At 44.1% G+C, this 16,486-nt stretch overlaps 1 protein-coding gene across 2 annotated transcripts in view; it reads right to left on the bottom strand.

The window, feature by feature from the left end:
* The window catches only part of kcnn1a (potassium intermediate/small conductance calcium-activated channel, subfamily N, member 1a), a 75,257-nt gene that overhangs the window by 39,286 nt on the left and 19,485 nt on the right, over positions 1-16,486 (bottom strand). The window lies entirely within an intron of this gene.

Genomic DNA, 16,486 nt, shown 5'->3' with positions numbered 1-16,486 from the left:
TTGTGTACTCTGATTATTGCTCCAGATTCCAGCATCTGCAGTCTCTTGTGTCTCCAAGGTAGAGGATCAGCTGGGATCTTACTGAATGCTGGAGCAAGGTCCATGAAGCCAATTCCGGTTCTTATTTCTAATGTTTTATTGTGGGAGAGATGTTTTATTCTTCTGTCTGTCTATCTGTCCCTCTCTCTTGCCCCTCCCCCTACCAAACCCAATCACCCATGGGGCAGCAGGTAGACTTCATGGAAACACTTTCATCCCTCATGCTCAAAGTCTCAATTGCACCAACAAGTCACCCTCAGTGAATTAGGCAAGGGACATGACGCAATGACTTTGGAACATTTAGTTCCTCAAGCCAGTACAGCATCCAGGGATGTCCTGCCTCTCTGTATGTTAACTCTGTTTAAACACTTTGGTTTCAATTCCTTTCATACCTATGGCTATTAAAAATCCAGCAAGCTCAGATCTGCAATGATTTATATAGCCCCAGCATCTACTACCTTTTGTGAAAAGAGTTCCAGACTTCTACTGCCCTGGTATGGTTCCTAACCTCTCCCGAGTGCCCAGACACTGATTCAGAGGGGACGGCCACCAACCTAAGACTCTCCACCACAGGAGAAATTTTATCTCGATCTATGTTTCAGTTGCTTTCAAAATCCTAAAGATCTCCAGTAGGTCAAACCTCCATGTGATATAAGCTTACTCTACACAACCTTCCTCACTATGTAATCGAACCCTTATAACCACATGCATTCCCAGCCAGATGCAGCTATGCACAGTTGTTTGAGGGAGGGCTTTCAGAGAAGAGTTCTGGGGGAAATGTTGGGACATTCAATTAACAGGAACATAACTATTACAAAGGCAGAATGAAGTAGGTGCTGGAAATCTGAAATCAAAACAGAAAATACTGGAAATGCTCAGCAGGTCAGGCAGCATCTGTGGAGAGAGAAAAACAGTTAATGTTTCAGGGGACCTTTGCTCAGAATTAGGAAAAGTTAGAGATCATAGATTTATATGGCACAGAGGCAGCCCATTCAGGTCACTGAGTCTGTGCCGACCATTGAGTCCCCATTTACACTAATCCCAATTTATCCTTCACATTCCCATCAACAACCTCCCAGATTCTGCCACTCGCTTACACACTAGGGGCAATTAACTACCAGCCTGCCAGCTCTGGAATGAGAGAGTAAACCAGAGCACCCAGAGGAAATCCACGCGGCTACAGGGAGATCGTGCAAACTTCACACAGACAGTGTCGGAAGTCAGGATTGAACCTGGGTCACTGGAGCTGTGAGGAGGCAACTGAACTAGCTGTACCACTGTATCAGCCACAATGGCACATTACAAGTTTATAGCAAAGCTTAAACCCTACATCTCTGAAGAAGCCTGTTGTCACCTGTCCTAAAATATCATAGGGTGTGGCATTAAGAATTTGTTCAATATCACTCCTGTGCAATGTCTTGAGATGTTTTTACTCTGCTACAGAGATGCAAGTTGTTGCATCCAGTGTTGTCCATTCTCCCTGTGCAGTGCCTGTAACCGTGCTCCCTATTACACTGCAACCCCACTCATTCCAGGGAGATTTTTGTTAGCACCAACTCTCACACTCTGTATTACCAGGAGTCAGAGCTCAGAGACAGACACAGTCACTGGACAGGTTCATCTCCTGTTTATGAAAATCAAAATACTGCCAACCAAAAATAGAAGTTGCTGGAAACACTCAGCAGGTCAGAAAGCATCTGTGGAAAGAGAAATAGAGCTAATGTTTTAGGTTGAAGTCCTTTCATCAGAGCCAGGAAAAGCAGAAAAAGGAAACATTTCTGAAAGGGTAAGGCCAGGGTTGCTGTGGTATAGGCTGTTGATGAAGTTATCTGGTTTATTGGTTAAAGAGGGCAGTTAGAGAGAGAACACAAACAATGGGAGAGTAAAGCCGTGAAATGTGGGCTTGTAGGGAATGTCCAGCGGTCAGGCTGTGCTAGTGGAGAGAGAAAAACTGAGGCAATATTACAAATGGATGACCTGCAGCAGAACCAGCCAGTTCCGCACGGACAGAGAAAGTGAGTTACTTGAAGTTGTTGGTTTCGAACTTGAGTATGTAATGCTACAACATGCCCAGACAGAAGATGAGGTGCTGTTCCTTATGCTTACATTGGGTCATTTCCCCTACACCAACACACTCATTTGCCTGGCTGAACTCATTTTCACATTGTACAACTTTCCCTTTAACTCCACTCACTTTCTCCAGATCAAAAATATAGCAATAGGAGCTCATGTGGACCAAGCTGTTTGTCTCTTTGTGGGATATATGGAAAAGTCTTAGTTTCAGCCCTACTCTCTCCGTCATCGTTTTCCATTACATTGGCAACTGTACTGATCTGTTCCCTACACTCATACAGAACTAAAAAATTCATTAGTTTTGCTGCCAGTTCCCATCCTGCTCTCGCGTTCACATGGTCATCTCTGACTCTTCCCTTCCCTTCTCTTCCCTGATTTTTCTGTCTCTTTCTCAGGGGATAGTTTAGAAAAAACATCCATTACAAGCCCAGAGCCTCCAATCTACCTCAACTATATGTCCTCCCACCTTGCCGACTGCAAGAGCTCCATTCCATTCATCTAGTTCCTCCATGCTCCCAATGATGAGAAATCTGCCTTCTTCTGGAACCAAGGCTTCCCCTCTACCATAGCTGAGGGAGTCCTTGTTCCACGTGTTGTCTATTTCCCACATACACACCTTTGTGCTCACATCTCTCCTCCTGGATAGAACAAGGATAGAGTTTCCTTGGTCCTCACTTTCCACCCCACCAGCCTGTGCATTCAATGAATCATCCTTCACAGTTCTGCCACCTTTGATGAGCTTCCACCACCAGCCCTCCACCACTTCCTCTCCCCTCCTCTTTCAGGATTCTAAAGGGACTGTTCCTTTGCATCTCCACCAACCACCCCCCTTCTCACATCACTTTCCCATGCAATCGCGGGAGGTGTGACATCCGTCCTTTCACTCTTCCCTTCCCACCATCCAGGAACCCAAACAGTGCTTCCAGGTGAAGCAGTAATTCACTTGCACTTCCTCCAATCCAGTGTTTTGCAGTGGTGCTCACTATGTAGTGTCCTCTGTACTGGTGAGATCAAACACGGATTGGGTAATCACTTTGTGGACCACCTGCGTTCAGTCCATAAGGGTGACCCCGAGCTCCAGTTGCCTGCCCTTTTAATTCTCCATCCCACTCCCACTTTGACCTATCTATTTGTGGCCTGCACTATTATAACAACATCCAGCATAAGCTTGAGGAACAGTGCCTTATGTTCCATCAAGGCACTTTGTGTCCTTCCAGACACAATATTAAATTCATCAACTTCAGGTAACTCACATTCTCCATTTGGATCAGAATCAGATAATTCTGCTGCAGATCGTCCACCTGCAATATTAACTCAGCTTATCTCTGTCCAAGGCCTGAACCACTGGAGACAGACTCTATGGCATTGAATTTCACAGCTTTTACATTCCTTTGTTTTGCTTTCTCTCTCTCTAGTTGACCTTATTTCACAGCTTTCACATTCCTTTATTCATGTTTTCTTTCTCTCTTTCTAATACCTCATCAACCTAGCCATCAAATAATTTCATCAACAGGTATTTCCATGACACAACAGATATTCCCTTTGACCTAGCCATTAATTTTCTACATTTCCCAGTTCTGACGAAGGCATTTTGACCTGAAACATTAACTCTGTTTCTCTTTCCACAGATGCTACCTGACCTACTGAGTATTTCCAGCTTGCCCTGTCTTTGTCTCCCAATAGTATTGGTACCCTGGTGGGGAAGCCATATTTCTGAAGAAAATGGAACAGACTTCACCCAACTTTGGGCTAGATCCAGATGTTGTAATTTCAGTCCATTTCCCTGGGTACCCTGAATACATGGGTGCAGTTGCTAAATCTGGTGGGATATATTGGGCCAATTTATTGTTTGAAGCCAATGATCATTACTGATCTTCCAATGAATAATGTGCTCAAACAAAATGAAACAACTGTTTAAATTTTCTCCCCCTATTGCTTCCTGTAAGGAATTGGTAAAACTTGGTGATGAAATCTTACCCACAGCTGCCCTCACTGAACCCACAATATAACACCTGCATGCCCTACTCCACTTGAGTAATCTGTTTCCATTAGAGTAAAGGGAATGGCTCTTGGAAGCAAGGTACAAAGTACAGCTGCTACCATGTTGTACCTGCAATGTGCATGATCAAGGACAAATTTCTACTACATGGAGTCTTCCAGTGCAGGAGATGGACAGGCAGACCCTGGTGCCTACACTGGTTCTACCCCGTGCTTTCTCAGAGTCCCGCAAATATTTTCTTTAGAAGTATTTATCCACTTCTCTTTGAGAAAATCCATTGAATCTGCTTTCTGGCAGCTTGGTTCAGAACACAGCAACTGGAAGCACTTTTTCTTCACATTGCAGCCTTCAAGAATACATCCAATCAGAGTTGGCGGCCCTGGTGCAGTTACAGTATGTCTCCTCTCCCCTTCGCCTTGATCTGTTTCTACTGAAATGCTGTTTATCTGCAGCATCGTACTGTTCTGATCAGTGCCCTCTCCACAGTGCTGTCTGCATTGCCGACTCCTCCACTGCTCTCTGTTTCACATTTCCAGCTGCCATAGGATTTTTGCTTTTTGTACAAAATCCTCCTCTGCTGTTCCCTTGTCAGAGGTACAGAATGTCTGGGTGTCAGGTTACGGTCCTTAGTGTCAGTGTACTAGTACTCCTGACACCTCATCCAACCATTAACTAACCACAAGGAAACTCTATACTTTTGACAAGTGTTTGGTTCCCAATCAAGCCTTGTATTCTCTCTGCCTGTCTGTCTGTCTGTCTCTCTGTTTGTTTTTGTGTCACTGTTTGTCTCAATGTATTCATTTGTCTGTCACTCTCTGTCCCTTTGTCCGCCTACCGTCTATCCCTTTTACTCTTTCCTCACCCGTCTTTGTGTTTCTGTCTGTCTCCATGTGCCAGTGTGTCTGCTTCTTCTCTTTCTCACTGCCCAGCTACCTGTCCATGTGTTTATCCATCTCTCTTGGTCTCTGTCTCTGACATTCTGTCCCTGCCTCCCTCTCCCTCTTACAAATAACCTGAGCTCCTTTCAGCAACGAAGCCTTTCAGCAGAAACTATCAATATTTCCATAATATTATAAAGCACATTACTTGGTCGTTTAGCTTTGCAGTTAATGGGAGCCTCTGCGCACAAACTAGCTGCTGGATCGCCTATATCACTACACTGACTGCACTAATTCATCAGCCTTTATGCTCTTTGGGATGCCCTGAGGTTGTGAAAGGTTCTTTAGAAATACAAGTATAACCTGAACCATTTTTATGCCATTGTTAATGAGTGCACAAGAGAGCACGGCTTCTTTCGGTGAGCGGATGTATGGCAGAGAAACAGTGCATGGAATATCCTGTAACCTACACTGTGAGAAATGGAGTTGATCTATTAGAGCACCAGAAGCTCCAGGACTGACACTTTAGATGGGAATGAAGGCACAAACCATTAGCACAGTTTCATGGTGAGAGATTTCCCTGCCTTAACAACATCTCACATCAATTGAGTTCCTTTGAAGTGCGGACAATTGTTACATAGTCAAGTGTAGGAGACATTTTTTGCACACAATAAGATTCCACAATGACGATGAGATGCAGCACTGGAACCAATGCAGCCTGAAGTCAACTAACACGGTTTTGGACTCCACGTGTCCCATCCTGCTTGTGGAACCTCTGACAAATATCTATCAACCTGCAGGTCTGTGGGACACCCACCTAATTCTGCCTGGTATCAACTGTGGGTAGCGCTCTCCCTTTGGGTTCAAAACCCACTCCCGATCTATAATTTGGGTAGATCGTGGCAGTGCCAGTTGTGAGGGAGCACTGCACCCTTAGAGGCGCCATCTTAAGGACTAAGTTTCTGACTGACTCACTAGGTTGATTTATGAGATCCCACGCACAGAGGAGTTCTCCCTGGGATCCTCGTCCAACACTTATCACAACAGATTGCTCTGGCCTTAGCACGTGGCTATCTGCAGGACCTTGCTGTAGGCTAGAGCCAGAGAGATCTGTAGTGATATGTGGCCGTTATGTAGCTGAAGTGCAACATGGGATGTCCTGAAGTTTCGAAAGTTCTAAATGCATACTTGTTCTTTATGGTTCAACCACTAACTGCCACTGGGTCAGGCTCAAGCTGCCAGTTGGTTGGCCTTAAAGCTGGAGGTCTGAGCTGCCCCTTACTTATTGGATGTGTGGTGGTAATAGTGGAAGCAGGTGGGGAATAGAAAGAATCCAGATTCTAGCAACGGATTACTATCTACCACAGTGATGCAGCTAGTAGGGCTGCTGCTTCACAGTTCCAGCAACCCAGGTTCAATCTTGACTTCCAGTGCTGTTGGTGTGGAGTTTACACGTTTCCCCTGTGACTGCGTGGGTTTCCTATTGGTGCTCCAATCTCCTCCCACATTACAAAAATGTGTGAGTTGGTAAACTGAGCTCTGTAAATTGCCTCTAGTGTGTAGATGAGTGGTAGCATGAGGGTAAGAGTTGATGGGAATGTGGGGAGAATAAAATGGGATTGGTGTAGAATTAGTATAAAGAAAAATGGGTGCTTGATGGTCAGCATATACTAGGTGGAATGAAGTGTCTATTTCTGTGCTGTATCTCTCTATGACACCTGTTCCTCCTTTCACGAACACCCTTGCTGTCACTTTGGGTTAGCAACTGTATGAACTCACATCTTAGAATGGCCATGAGCATGAGAATCCATTTGTACCTTCCAAGGTTCAAGCAACTAGGAGACTGAAGCTCAGGAGAAGGGTGGAAGTTTCCCCAAAGTGCTGGATACAGAAGGTCTAGGCAAAAAGTGAAGAATTCATCACCCAGCTTGCAAAGACTTGTGTTGGATTTCCAGACGTTTGTACCCAGGATAGAATATCAACAACAAGCCTTTGAACAGTTCCCCTAACATAGAAAGCACTCCAAGGGCATTATCAGACAAAAGAAACTGATCCTGACCCATATTTAAGGATAGTGAGGCAAAGGATCAAAAACTTGACTAAAGAAATTGGTTTGAGGATCACCTTGCAGTAGGAGAGGGAGGTGGAGAGAGTTAGGGAGGGAATTCCAGAACTTATGGCCTTGGAAGCTGAAGGCACGGTCCCCAAGGTTGGAGAAATGGAGAAAAAAATGCACCCGTGAATTCCCAAGATACATTCCCAGCAGGTGAGGTTTTGTGAAAATACTGGAAATGCTCAGCAGATCAGACAGCATCTGTGGAGAGAGAAACAGGGTTAACACTTCAGGACATTGGCCTTTCATCAGAACTAGAAAAAATTAGAGATAAAAGCAGGTTTTAACATGCAGAAAACAAAAGGGAGGAAGGTTTGTGATAGGATGGAAGGCAGGAGAAACTCGATGGCAAAGGAATGAAAGTGCATGGTGACAGGGGGTAACAAAGGAATAGGTAAAAGTTCAGAAGTCAGCCTGAAAGAGGCATAAGTAGAAGGAGAACCATTATCTGAAACTGTTGGAATCAAACTAGAGTCTGGAAGGCTATCATGTGTTTAGACAGAAGATGAGATGCTGTTCCTTTGAGCTTTATAACAACAGTAGAGTTCAAAGATGGAGAGTGACAACAGGAGTGGGATGGAGAATTAAAGTGACAGGTGACTGGGAGCACAGGATCACCCCTACAGATCAAAAGGGGATATCTCAATCAGCATTTGATCTCCCCAGTGAATAGAAGATTGAATCGAGAGCAGCAACTGCAGCACACAAGACTGGAGTAAGTAGAGATAAATCACAGTTTAGCTGAAAAAAATGTTTTAGGCTCTGGACAGAAGAGATGAAAAAAATAAGCATTAGATTGCACTGGACGGTGCTGTGGTAAGGGAAGGGGTTATTGCAGATGACTGAGGATGAACCAGAGTGTGATGGAAGGAAAGATCAGAGTGCTGAAAGAGGAGGGGAGGTTAAGATGTAGAGCCATGTGGGAAACACTACCGTGGAAGATGACATTGTGAGAGCAAAGTCGAAGAGATAGAAACCAGGAGAATGGAATGGAGTTGTTACAGTAAGTGGGGTAAAAGTAAGTGTGGAATCCATGGGCTTAAAGCGGATGTAATAAGGGAAGCAGAGAATTCAAGGAAGCAAAAGGAATTGGAGTTAGACCATGTGATGGTGAGCGAAGGTTGGGAATTGGCAAGGTTGATGAAATGTTTAATTTCAGCAGGAAATGACACCAATTCAGTCATCGATATACTGGAAAAGGTGGTGGGGGAGGGGACTGAGCTGGACTGGAACAAAATGAAGTTGGGATCCACACAGGTTCCCACGGCAAGGTCTTTTATTTGGAGGGGGGCATGGGGTGAGTGGAGTCAAAGGAGAAGCTTATCAAAGCAAGATTGGTGTCTGACATTAACTCCTCCATTCATTCCACAGGTGTGACCCTGAGCTTCCAGTCACCTGTCACTCTCGTTCTCTGTCCCACTCTGATCCTGGTCTTCAGCCTCCCACACTGTTCCAACAAAGCTCAATGCAAGTTCAAGGAACAGCTCCTCATCTTCCGTGTGGGCACTTTACCACCTTCCACATTCAGCGGCTTCCACAATTTCACATCGTAATTCTGCTGTCTAACTTGTTTCTCCTCCAGTCTCACCTTCTGAATTTTTCCCTGCCCCATTCCCACCCTCTCTCACCTTGTGCCATTGTTCCTTTTCACTGTTCACTCTCTTTAGGTCTCCACCATATCACAGACCTTTCCTTTTGATCTCTCTTCCCTCCAACTTTCACTGCACCTCAAAACCTGTTTATCTCTAACTTCCAATTCTGATAAAATATCACTGGCCTGAGAAATATCTCTCTCTATCTCTCTCTCTGTCTGACCTGTTCAGCATTTCCGGTTTTGATTTCAGATTTCCAACATATTTTGCTTTGATGGTCTCAAAGGGACAATTCTCTCCGATGGGACCACGTGTTGCTGTGAAACACTAATGTCATCAGTGGCAACAGCAGTTTTCTGTGGTACACAGCCCACTCACATTAACACAGGAAGACTACAAAAACTATCTTATCAGAGCCAGCGTCAGGCAGAGTCGTGAGTACTTCTAACAACCCAACAACCAACAATAATAACCACTATCAGCCCAATGAACTTCAAAGAAGCAAGATAAGACTTCCAGTTTCAACACAAGAATGTAGAATAGAGACTAAAGCTTCATTCTGGAGGGCGGTGGTTTCAACAAGCAGGATAATAATTGTTTAATCCACACCACAGTCCATTAGAGCAAGAGAATTTTGGAAGGATGGAGGTACATTTCAAGGATGTTCTCAAAGCCTGCCTTGAAAAACTGTAACGTTCTTTTAACTCACAGAGCTTCTTGGTGCATAACATTGAAAGTGGGAAAAGAGCATTCCTCACCCAGAGGCATGTGGAGGCCCAGCATAAACAATAGAAGGACACACAACATCCCAAGCAACCCACCCAACCACTTGTCAAGCACCCCCTGCCCCATCTGTGCACACCCAACACTGGGAACATCAGCCACCTCAGAACCCACAGCAAAGGAGTGGAAGCAAGTCATCCTCAAGCCTGAGAGACTGCCAAAGAAAGGGAAGAAGAATCAGGTAGGAGGCAGCGACTTTCAAGTTCCCTCTAACTGTCTCATCAAACGCTCATAGGGCAGGTACAAAAAAAAGGTTAAATACAAGAGCAAAGCTCCCTTGACATGGATATGTTTATACCTCAGTTCAACACAGAAGGTTTCATAGCGAAGACTGAATAACATGAAGCATTTCCAGTTTGGATTTGGATCTGCTGCCACGCGCAATCAGCCATTTTATAAAGCAATCCTGCGTTGGATTGCTGCTGAGAGGAAACTGAGACGGTTATGAACACTGAGTGGGATGTGGATGGAGCAAGGCTGCTCCTTCAAAGAGCCAGCATTGGCACAATGGCCCAAAGGGTGGCTTCCTGTGCTGCGAGGTTCTCTAGTTCCACAGTGAAGCGATGCTGACCCCAAGGAAAGAAAATATGAAAACTGAGCAGTTTGAGGAGTTATCAAAGGAGCAACAGAGGGAGACAGGGAAAGTACCAAGTGACATGCAAGCAGATACCCAGATGATCCTGTACAGCACACTGGGGGTGTTTGACCAGCGGTGCCCCACTCACCCCAAAGGCAAACTTCCATTGTGTAAGAGGTGCAAGTCCCTTGGTGCAACTGAAAGGGATTAGAGGTTTGTGGTACTGGATTAGCATGGCTGAAGGCCACAAGCTCAACTTTATCCTGTCCTGCAGCCAGAAGGTGGAAGGGGCAGCCGTGAATGCAAGAACATAAAAGAAAACCTCTAAAAATTGGAAGGTGCAGTTGCAGGGCGTCCAGATGGAGATCTGGGAGAGGTGGGAATCGGAGCCGTGCTGGAGGGCTGTTGGGGGGAGAGGGGGGTGAGTAAGGTAAGTTTTTGATTTGGGCATCCAGCCTGATGTTGCACTGAGAAAACCTGGTGTTCTGGGAATGCCCTGTGAAGGCTGCTCCCTGAAAACAGAGGTCCAAGCTACCCCATGATGCTCCAAAAGGAATGTTCCTCATAGGGAAATTATATCGGGATGCAAGGGTGATTCACCGGAAGTGCCCCCGTTGAATTTCTAGAGTGAGAAAAAACAACCCAGAAATGGTCATGATTTCATTTCACTCTAGGTAAAAAAAAAGGATTATGCTATTGATTTTTTGGAATGCGAACAATAATTGAAAGGACTATCAAATCTGAGAGCAAAGAATATCTTATAAATACATTAAAGGAAAGAGCTTGGGGCAAATGTGACCCTATCAAAGACAGACACGGATGAGACCATAATGAATTAAATGAAGTGCTGGTCTTGTTAAATGCATAGTTTGCATTCACTTCTTCAGCAGAGAAAATGACAAATTATCTGTGATATAAATTAACCCCAAAAGTCAGGCTTTATTATATTAATCTATCTAATTAAAGTTTAAAAATGGTAATGAAGAAAATGATGGCACTGGAGAATCAGATGATTTTAAAAGGAAGAGAAGGGACTTTAATGTTGGGCTGAGATATTACAAATAAAAATACAGGACATATGAAGAGGAGCTGGCCAGTCATCCCCTTGAACCTTCTCTGCTACTCAGTAAAATTATGGCCAATTGATCACCCCATCCAATTTCCCATCCAATCCCCCATCCCTTAATCCCCTAACGATAGGAGCATTAGAACAACGGGTGGTTTTCTGGGCCCTTGAGCTTATTCCTCCATTTTGTGAGATAATGGCTATTTTGTGACCCAAAGTCCATATCCATTTGGTTTACAATAATCCACTGATCTATCAGATGGGGTCTGACCAGAACTCTGTACAGCTATGATGTAACTACCCTCATAGTAATGTGAGAATATAGGAACAGCTAGGCCCTTCAGCTCCTTGATTCATTCAATAAGATCAGGGCCAATCTGTGATCTACATTTATATGCCTGCCCTTTTCCCATATGTCTTAATAGCTTTGGGATGATAAAAATCTGTGAGATTCAGATTAAAAATTAACAAACGACCTAGAATCAGTTGTCATTTATTCCAATATTGCTCGTCAAGCTGTTTTTGAACATCACTCCTGAAACCCAAGCTCTTAGCTTTAGGCCTTGTTCCCCCTCATCCCGATCTCCATGACCAGCAGGAATAATTTCTCGCTATCTCACATTTTCCGTCAGTATCTTGAAAACTTTAATCAAATCAGCCCTTCACATTCTATGTTCCTGGGTATATACAAACTTCATTTGTCTAATTTCACCTTGTAGTTTAACCCTTGGAGTTCAAGTATCACTGTGGTAAATCTGCAGTGTACTCCCTCCAAGGCCAATACATATTCCCCAAGATGTGGAGCCTGAATTGTTCCCAGTGCTCTCAGTGGGGTCCAACGAGGGCTTGTGTCACTGAAGTATCAAGTGCACTGGCTTGTACTCCAGCCCTCTGGACTAGAAGGCCAACATGCCATCAGTTTATTTTCTGCCCCTGGCCAAGTTATTTCGATGATCGATGTGCATGGCGTCCCATCCTTGGAACTCTATTGCTTCTTGCTGTTCACAATTTACCAAAGGATAGCCTACCCTTGTTAGGTCCTATATTGTAGTTCATTTGCCATAGTGTCCACAAATCTATCGATCTGATCCTTAAATCTACTTAAGCATGGAATATCCATAGTTCTCTATGGGCATGGAATGCCAAAAACTTACAACCCACTAACTGATGGAATTTTTCCTCATTCCAGTACTAAGTGGTTGGGCCTTTACCCTGATGCTGTCTCAGGATCAACCTTGTAAATCTAAAACAAAAGTATGTATTTCAATCCATCACCTCATTATTCTAAATTTAGGGAATACATCCCTGCTCAGTCTCTCCCCACACAATAATCCATCTGTCCCAGGAATCAATTCTAACAACTTTCACAATCTGTGCAGAAAGAAGGGAAGAACAGGAGAGCGCCAGCACCTTGAGCTTAGCATCAGGTTTTGGGGCTTCAGGGATTGACTAGCTGAGGAAACATGGTTTCCTGGTGTGACTCCACATACTTTGATTGGGTAGGAGGAGGCTCATGTAGACCCAAGAGATGGCGTTGAGCCAAGAGTCCAGTTACTGTGCTGTTTATCGTACTTTGTAAAGAGCCATCAGCTGTTCAACATGGATGTGAAAGATAGGTCATGTCTTTGGAACTCTCTTCCTCAAAAGTTAGTGGAATATATCTTTAAGGCAGAAGTAGTTAGAAACTTGATAAGCAAGGGAGTGGTGGTAGATGGGAATGCTCAATTGAAGTCATAATCAGATTAACTATGATCTTATTAAATGGCCAAGCAGACTTGATCCTGGTTCATAAGTTTTCATTTTTGTCTGCATACCTTAGTTGATTTTTTTTTGATCAAGCTGCCCACACAATGGATAACAGCAGTAACAACTTCTACTTCTTTAGTACCATTAATAGTGCAAAACAGCCCACTATGCTTCACAGGATTGTTATCAAATAAGGACAGGTGCCGAGCCCTGTCAGGAGATATGAGGGTAGATGATCGAAAACTTGGTCAAAGAGATAGATTTTAAGGAGAGTTTTAGGTGACGAAGGTGATGGAGGTGGATGGAATTAGAAAGAGAATTCCAAAGCTCAGTGGCTGAAGGCCTGGCTGGCAACAGCAGTGAGATTAAATCCAGGGAGTTAATCTACTCGAATCAAGCGGTTGGAATTTACTGCAACCCAAAAGTCACACGGGGCTGTAGGACTGGAGTAGCTTATAGAATTGGTAGTGAGGAGGCTATGGAGGGGCTTGAGAACAAAGCAGGGGCAATAGGTGATATTTTATGGGCATCCAAGAAATCATTTGCCAATGTTTCACACATGAGATCAGACAGTTGGAGCCATGGAGCAGAGGTAATTAAAATGCAGAATGACTGGAAGACTGGACTGAGAGGGCCTTAGGATTCTCAACAGGAACAACCACTTTTCATCATGTGTTCTTAGGACTTAAATCAGAAATTAACTGGTAGTGGAAATCTAGATATATTTCTCACACACACTCCTGAGGCTGGAAGTCAATTGAAGCTTTAAAGATTGAAGAACATCGCAGCTAAAAGGATTAAATTATGAGGCCTGGGTTCCATCGATTCAGATTTATTCCTTTTCAGATTAAGTGTGATCCAATCAAGGTGGATAAAATGATTAAAGGAGTTGATAGGTAGAGAGAGAGAAAAACCACTCTGTCTGTTGGGAGAGTCCAGAACAAGAGGACATAACTTTAAAATTCAATGCTGGCCATCGGGGATGAGATTAGGAAGCTCCTCCTCACACAAAACCGGCTGGAAATGTGGAACTCTCTCTTCCTACCAAGATATATCAGCTTTAGAGGTCAAATGGAGCTTCCAAGACTGAGAGATTATTGTTGGGTAAGGGTAGTAAGGAATTTGGAACTAAGGCAGGTCGATGGAGTTAAAACACTGATCAACCGTGTTAAACGGACAGGCTTCAAGACCTGAATGGTCTTCTCCTGTTCCTTTGTTATAGAACAAAACAAGATGGAACTCCTTCAGACTTGTCACAATCTTGACTCACCTAAGTTAGTGTTGTACAATTCGGCAGTTGAAAAATCACTCATGCTCTATCCATAGTTGTATTTGATTGGACAGTGACTATGCAATGGATTTAAGCAATATTTCCAGTATTGTAAGAGACAGATTTGCATTTCTACCACATCTTTCACCACAATAGGATGTCCCAAAGAGCTTTACACCCAATGGAGTACTTTCCGAACTGTTTAGTGTAGGAAGCATAGCAACCAGTATACAGACAGTAAACTCCCCACACAAGAATGACCAGACAATTTTAGTGATGTTGATTGGGTTGTCAATATCAGCAAGGACACTCGGGGAACTCCCAAACAGGTCGAGAAAAGCTCGGTTCACTGACTCCTCAAGATAGCATCTCTGGTGATGCAGCACTCTCACAAACGCTAGCCTAGGTTTTATGATCAACTGTCCAGAGGCCTCAGAACCTGGAAGCAAGAAGCCCACCCATAATTGACGTGCATCTGCATCACTCAAAGTCAGTGAGAGCAGTTTCATGAGGTGGTGCAAAATTGAAAACCCCATTCTACATGCTCCCGATATCTTTTTCAATGTCAATGGAAAGCAGTCCTGGGCAGGGCTTGGAAGCAGCTTGCTCAGCATCCTCACTTACCTCCAACACTTCTGGGTACATCTTTTAAAATATTAGCTGCAGGAACTGTGGGTCTCTGAAAATCTGAGTTCACGACACCAATCCACTCGCAAAACCACCTTCCCCGACCTACCACACGTTATCAACAAGCAACTTCACAGATTCTTGAACGGACCTGAAAAACCCTAACACCACTTTGGATTATACTCCTTTGTTCTCTCTCTCAACTTGCACTAATATTACGTTTATTTTGTCCTGAAAATTATGTACGATTTATGTTAATTTAAGTTTATGTTACCTTATGTTTGCCATGTTTGTAATGTACTGTGCTGCTGTTGCAAAAAGCTGATTTTCATGGCATTTATACCCTGAGTATGTACGCCTGTGACAATAAACTTGAACTTGAACAGACTAAGCCAGACCTTCCAGGGATATCCTGTGAGTTGGAAATCTGCAGAGCTTCCTGTTCGATTTGCAATGCTCCATATCTGCATTTCAGCTTCAAACCCCCCGCTACTTTATGGAACTTGTGGGATTAAACTGACTGCAGGAGTTGGGGCTGGTATTCTACAATTTAATGATATGGTAACTGTTAATAGTCAAGTTCTCTGGCCCACAAAGGGAAACATATTAACGGTTCAATCTTGTTCCAGCAGTTAGGGAATTCTTACATAGGAATTTTAAACATTTCTCTCTCTCTTCATCCCACTCTTCCTCCCCTCTCTGCAACTGGTTTGACTCCATGTCACCCTCTATTTCTGTCCTTACTCCGTTTCATCCTTGATCCTTCAATCTCAATTTTTCCAATTGGTCCCACTGATCACTGGGATCTCAAATTCCCTGTTACCCCCATCCACTCCACTGCCAGCTCACATTCCCAACAGGCTGCTGGGCAAAGTCACCGAGCTGAAGGGGAAGTTGGATGGTTCACTCTTGGTAGCTTTGGGTTCATTGATTTATCGCTCGATAACTAAGAATTTCTCTCACTCTGGCATCTAAACACAAAGTGAGAAATATGTAGAGAACGCCCACCAGGACTAATGACTCAGAACAGGCTTTGCCATATTCAGTGATGGGTGACTTCCCACCTTGGATGCTACAAGACTTATTGATATGCTGGGTCTGCTTAATGCCTCATCTGGAGACTGATTCTTTATGCATGAGGTGAGGGAGTGAGGATCAATTGAGCCAGAATCTCTCCCAGCTCTGATGTCCTTGTGGGAAGAATGATGATGAGTCATCAGCAGAGTGAATCCCTGTTGATCTTTTGTCTCCTCCCACCTTACTGGTGTTCTCGCCTCGATCCACCACCCTAAACGTTCATTCCCTCTACCACCGGCACACCAAGGCTCTAGTGTGCATCATCCACAAAATGTGCTGGAGTTAACTACAGGGTGAATGCACACAGTCTTTTTCCCAGGGAAGGGGAACTATAAACCAGAGGGCATAGGTTTAAGGCGAGAGGGGAAAGATTTAAAAGGGACCCGAGGGACATCTTCTTCACGCAGAGGGTGGTGCCTTTATGGAACGAGCTGCCAGAGGAAGTGGTTGAGGCAGGTACAATAACAACATTTAAAAGACACTTGGATAGCTACATGGATAGGAGAGGATTAGAGGGATATGGGCCAAATGCGGGCAAATGAGACTAGCTTAGTGGGCACCATAGTCAGCATGGACAAGTTGGGCCGAAGGGCCTGTTTCCAATGCTGTATTGCTCTATGACTCTACTACTCCATAGGCTACTCCA

The sequence above is a fragment of the Pristis pectinata genome, chromosome 24, assembly GCF_009764475.1.
Source record: "Pristis pectinata isolate sPriPec2 chromosome 24, sPriPec2.1.pri, whole genome shotgun sequence".
In the NCBI taxonomy this organism is placed as follows: Eukaryota; Metazoa; Chordata; class Chondrichthyes; order Rhinopristiformes; family Pristidae; genus Pristis; species Pristis pectinata.
The sequence above is the reverse complement of the archived record's forward strand: the minus strand, read 5'-3'. Positions and strand labels throughout refer to the sequence as shown.